The sequence below is a fragment of the Carlito syrichta genome, unplaced genomic scaffold (genome assembly GCF_000164805.1).
Source record: "Carlito syrichta isolate Samal-C Ts95f unplaced genomic scaffold, Tarsius_syrichta-2.0.1 Scaffold309491, whole genome shotgun sequence".
NCBI lineage: Eukaryota > Metazoa > Chordata > Mammalia > Primates > Tarsiidae > Carlito > Carlito syrichta.
Window position 1 is genome coordinate 79,886 of NW_007253587.1, and position 5,623 is coordinate 85,508.

At 44.1% G+C, this 5,623-nt stretch overlaps 1 protein-coding gene across 2 annotated transcripts in view; it reads right to left on the minus strand.

The window, feature by feature from the left end:
- ZNF331 (zinc finger protein 331) overlaps positions 1 to 5,623 on the minus strand; it is a 48,974-nt gene that overhangs the window by 40,089 nt on the left and 3,262 nt on the right. For both annotated transcript variants that reach the window (XM_008067369.2, XM_021717252.1), the window contains exon 3: positions 514 to 615. The gene's annotated coding sequence lies outside the window, so the exon portion shown is untranslated. The remainder of the gene's footprint in view (positions 1 to 513; positions 616 to 5,623) is intronic.

Below are 5,623 nucleotides of genomic sequence, written 5' to 3' on the forward strand. Positions count from 1 at the left end.
GGCCACTGCACTCCAGTCTGGGTGACAGAGTGAGACTCCAACTCAAAAAAAGAAAAATTGGCTGGGCATGGTAGCGTGCCTGTAGTTCTGGCTACTTGGAAGTCTGAGGTGGAAGGATTGCTGGAGCCTAGCAGTGGACGCTGGGGTGGCCATGAGCGTGCCACTGCACTTCACTTTGGGCGACAGAGTGAGACAACAACTCAAAAAAAAAAAAAAAAAGAAAAGAAAAGAAACAATACTGTAAAATAAAGCATTTACACGTAATATTAACCTCTACGAGTTATTTTTCTATAACTTAGAAAACCAGAGCACACAGGAGGACAAATTGTTGACAAATAAGTATGTAAACACTCAAAGGCGAGGGTTGGTCAAAACAGAGTGCATAAAGGGGGATACATCTGCCTGGCCCTTTCACACCTCTTGGGGAGAAATTATTGGGATATGCTGTTTGTAGGAAGAATATTTTTGGTCATAAAAAAAAAAAAAAAAACAGCTGGGCACGGTGGCACCTACCTGTGGCTGAGCTACTCAGGAGGCTGCAGTGTGAGGATCACTTGAGCCCAGAAGTTTGAGGCTGCAGACTAAGGGACAGAGCAAGCCCCCCCCAAACTCCCTCTAAAAAAAAAAAAAAAAAAGGCAATTACTTCTAAGTCATGTAAACAGAAATCATTTAGTGAACAAAAAGATAACTCACCTGGAAGTTGATTTTAAGATGGGTAACAAAAGAGGAGGATAAGAATACATAACGAGGGTCTTTCTGGAGCACAGGCTACATTAGAAAATACCCTCCAGGGCACATCTGCCCCTAGGTCATAGCTAAATCCAATCAAAATAAGCCAGCATTTCAGAGATCCTGGGGACCAAGCTGCATTAACTGGGGTTCTGGAACATGTAGGTATTCCCTCCCCTCACCTACCAAGTTTTCCCTGCAAAAGGGAATCTCACTTCGGAGTCTTTCTGTTCCTGTTACGCAGGAGCCTGTATGCAGGGCACTCTGGCTCTAAAATTGTTATCTCATGGCTATGCCTATGCCCTTTTTGTCCGGCAAGTTCATGACAAGGTCTTGGCTCTCACATTCCATCGGAGCCCCTGTTCCCAGGTAGGTGCCACAAAGATAGAAGGTGAAGGCAGAGGAAGAAGCAGAGTCACTGGAAATACAGATTACACTGTCACATATACCCCAATCACTCAAACACAATCCTGAAAGTCAGTGACTCGCAATCGCAGACCCTGTCACGCTTATTGACAACCAGGCCAAAGAGTCACTGCCAGCTCTGTCATCCCAACGACAGTGCAGATACATCCTGGCTGTACCAACCCCACACATCCCCCACACAGATACCTAACAGAGCAGAGTCAGCCCCTAAAATGATCACACACCCGCCCCTTCACCAGCAGAGACACTTGGACACACCTGTGTCACAGTTACAGAGATGAAGCACTGCCTATCTTCTCTCCTATGCTTTTAAGCAAATGCATCACGTAATCAAATGTCCTGTCCCCATGTCACCCCACGGAGCCCACATGCATGTATCTTATCCTGCAAAGAGTCATGGAGATACAGCTAGCTGTGTCACCAATACTGTTACCAATACAGATGCTCATCCTGCATGGCCCTCATCACTCCCCAAAATAATCACACACACAAGTGTCAGTTATGAGGACAGCCTGGCTGCATCACCTCACACATATTCTTACGTGGAAGTTTATCACAGTCTCAGGGACAGGGCATGTCCTGTCATGCAGTCTCTTTCTCACACGCAGACTGACACCATCGAGTGTACACACACTGATGCACAGACATGTGTTCTTCTAGGTCCCAAAGGTGCAAGTCCAGGCTCTGTCTGGCACCCTCTCACCCATGTGGCCCCCTCACTGCACCCTTGGGGTCCCAAGGTCCTCCTCGGAAGTAAACAATTCCCTGCTCTGGCCCAAGCACCATTGGGATGTAGGGAGGGGGAGCAAGTGTTGAAGAAGATGCCAGACAGTGTCTTGCAGAATCAGAGCTTAAAAACCCCCGTGTCCCAGCATGCAGCTCAGTGTGTTCCTCATGGGACTGGTCTCAGAAACCCTGGGAAATGTAGCCCAGAAGGTTCTCCAGGCAGGGCCCTGACCATGGGTCCAAGAACAGTGTCCAGGGTGGGATGTCTCTCTACAAGTGCATCCTGCTCTCTGGAGATACCCCTTCCTGGGTGTAGAGGGACTGTCACCCCAACCAGACCTCTGCCAGCCTCTGTATAGGGGTGGTGCTGGATAGGACACACTGTCCTCAGAGTGATGTCCCCTTTTGATCACCTACCAGGGCATATCACCTGGCATGTCACAGTCTGCCTTGAGCTTCTTCTAGTCAGTTTCCCGTCCTTGCTGGGTTATAAACAATATACAAGCAGCAACTGCATCCCTTAGTCATACTCTCATTCCAAGTCCTAACATCCATAGGGTCTGGTGTAGTACAGGACTTAACAAAAACCTGATTTTGACTCAAAATTCCACCTTTGGGCCAGGCATGGTGGCTCACATCTGTAATCCTAGCACTTTGGGAGGTGGAGACAAGAGGATTGTCTGAACCCAGGGGATCGAGATTAACCTGGGCAACTTGGTGAGAACTCGGCTCTACAATAAATTAAAAAAAAATTAGCCAGGCATGGTGACACACACCTGTGTTTCCAGCTATTTGGAAGGATGAGGTGGAAGGATCGCCTGAGCTTAGCAGGTCAAGGCTGTAGGGGCAGTGAGTGTGCCATTGTGCTCCAGCCCAAGTGAGACTCATGACTCAGAAAAAAAAAAAAAATTCCACCTATGGAATTTAAGCTAAGAAAAAGGGTAGAGTAGTAGTACACAAATGTATATGGTCAAGTATGATCAGACAATAACTACTTTTCTAGGAAAGATTTTATTTTATTTTTTTGAGTTGGAGTCTCACTGTCACCCAGGCTGGAGTGCAATAGCACACTCACAGCCACCCCAGTGTCGACCTGCTAGGCTCCAGCAATCCTTCCGCTTCAGCCTTCCAAGTAACTAGAACTACAGGAGTGCACTACCATGCCTGGCTAATTTTTTATTAATTGTAGAGATGAAGTCTTGCCAAGTTGTCCAGGCTGGTCTCAAACCCCACGGGCTCAGGCAATCCACTCACCTCGGCCTCTCAAAGTGCTGGGTTGACAGGCTGAGCCACTGAGTCCGGCCTCTAGGAAAGATTTTAAAAGTTGAGATAATGGTAGAGTCACATTTAGTTATGAGTAATAACACAGAAAGATTCCATATACCCATAATCTGGTTTACACCAATGGTGATGCCTTGTGCAATATCACAACCAGGAGATAAATATGGATTCCAATCATTTGATATTATTCACAATTTCCAGAGAATACTGTTTACATACAAAAATAGAAACAGAAATATATCACAGTAGAGAACAGATTAAATAAATCATGGCCTGCTATATAATGGCATGGCATACTAATAATGATACTGATTCTTATTAATTGAGAATAAGTTTATGATAAATTATGAAGTTAAGGCAGCAGATAAAAAAGTTCATATAATCTGGGCACAGGCTTTGTGGTCTGACTTTCAAGATGTGAATCTGAGTTCTGACAGTTACTAACCTCACAGTGTATGTTTCCTCACTGATAAAACTGGAATAAAAATACTAAGGGACATGAAGTTTCAACTAGTAAGATAATCTATGTAAAACACTCAGTAACATGTGACAGTTGTTCAAGACAAGCTACCTACTATTATCAAAGATCAATTCAAATTTACCAATTTTCTTTTTTCTTGTGGTAAAATTTATGTTTCTTGAACTTGCTGTCTGTATAATCAATATTAACCACAAATAACTTTCAGAGTCTGATGTTAAGAATGAAATTCCTTTTATTTAACCATATTAGTAAAAAAGATTTTAATATGTATAAAAAGAAAATGTTCCCATTGTATCATCAACTGTAGGGAAATAGAAGCATAATTCTGCATTAAAAAAAAATGTGACAGCAGGGCTTGGTGGCTCAGCCTGTAATCCCGCGCTTTGGGAGGCTGAGGTGAGTGGATTGCTTGAGCCTGTGGGTTTGAGACCTGGCTGGGCAACTTGGTGAGACCTCATCTCTACAATAAATCAAAAATTAGCCAGGTGTGATAGCATGCCCCTGTAGTTCCAGCTACTTGGAAGGTTGAGGCGGAAGGATCGCTGGAGCCCAGCAGGTCAAGGCTGCGGGGGCCGGGAGTGGCCACTGCACTCCAGTCTGGGCAACAGAGTGAGACTCCAACTCAAAAAAAAAAAAAAAAAAAAAAATCTGACAACGAATCTAATCTGAGAAGGTGCCAATCTGGTAGCATTAACAAGAGGCTGAATCTTGGACACTATATGAAATGGAAAATATTTGTGAACATTTAAAATATTGCCATCTTGTTCTTTTATATCTTGGAAATGTTACTTATACAGCCCATTTTAGTTACTTGTATACATAACCTCACTAATGTTATCTGGAAAGTCCACATTGGAATGCACCCAGTGATTACTGAGTGTTCATCAGTAATTATTGTCATGTCCTGGGGCAGAAACACTAAAATCCTAGAAAATCCAATCCTAAAAGACTGTCTTTCTGGATAATTTGTTGTCATGGATCCGATTCAAATGATGAATCTCTAATCCTGTAAAGTAGTATTATGGGAGAGATATTTCCAGGCAAAATGCAAACTGGCAAGGCTCCCCCCAACATGCACATAAGTATAAGGTCCCATAGCTGGGTTGGATTCCTTTTATAAACTAAGATTTGGAAGCTGGGCTCAGTGGCTCATACCTGTAATCCCAGCACTTTGGGAGGTGGAGGCGAGAGGATTACCTGAGCTCAGGGGGTTCGAGACCAGCCAGGGCAAGGTGGTTAGACTTCACCTCTACAATACATCAAAAAAAAAAAAAAAAAAAAATGAGCCGGGCATGGTGGTGCATGCTTGTAGTTCAGCTACTTAGCAAGCTGAGGCAGAAGGATCGCCTGAGCTCAGGTCGAGGCTGGAGTGGCCATGAGTGTGCCACTGTATTCTAGCCTGGGCAACAGAGTGAGACTCCAACTCAAAAAAAAAATGTGGACAATCTTTGACTCATTTATATGATTAGATTACGAAGATTCAATGCTCCAGAAACAAAACACACACATACTTAGAGGAGAAGAGGACTAGAAACACACATATCAAAATGTTAACAGTAATTATCTCTGGATGGGGATGGTACAATTATGGGCAACTTAGAGATTCTTCTCTAAGAGCTCCTTAGGGACTGATTTTTTTCCTCCTAGTATGTCTGCACTAATCCCATTATAAGAAATTTAACAAGATAGTCCCAAATTAAAAACAATATTAATAAAAAGGACCACAGTTATGGGAGAGGGTATACTGTAGTCATTAAGTTAAAATGGATAGGCCTCGCTGGGCTCGGTGGGCTCAGCCTGTAACCCCGTGCCTTTGGGAGGCCGAGGTGAGTGGATTGCCTGAGCCCGCGGGTTTGAGAACTGCCTGGGCAACTTGGCAAGACCTCATCTCTACAATAAATAAAAAAATCAGCCGGGCACGGTAGCGCATGCCTGTAATTCCGGCTATTTGGAAGGCTGAGGTGGAAGGATCGCTAGAG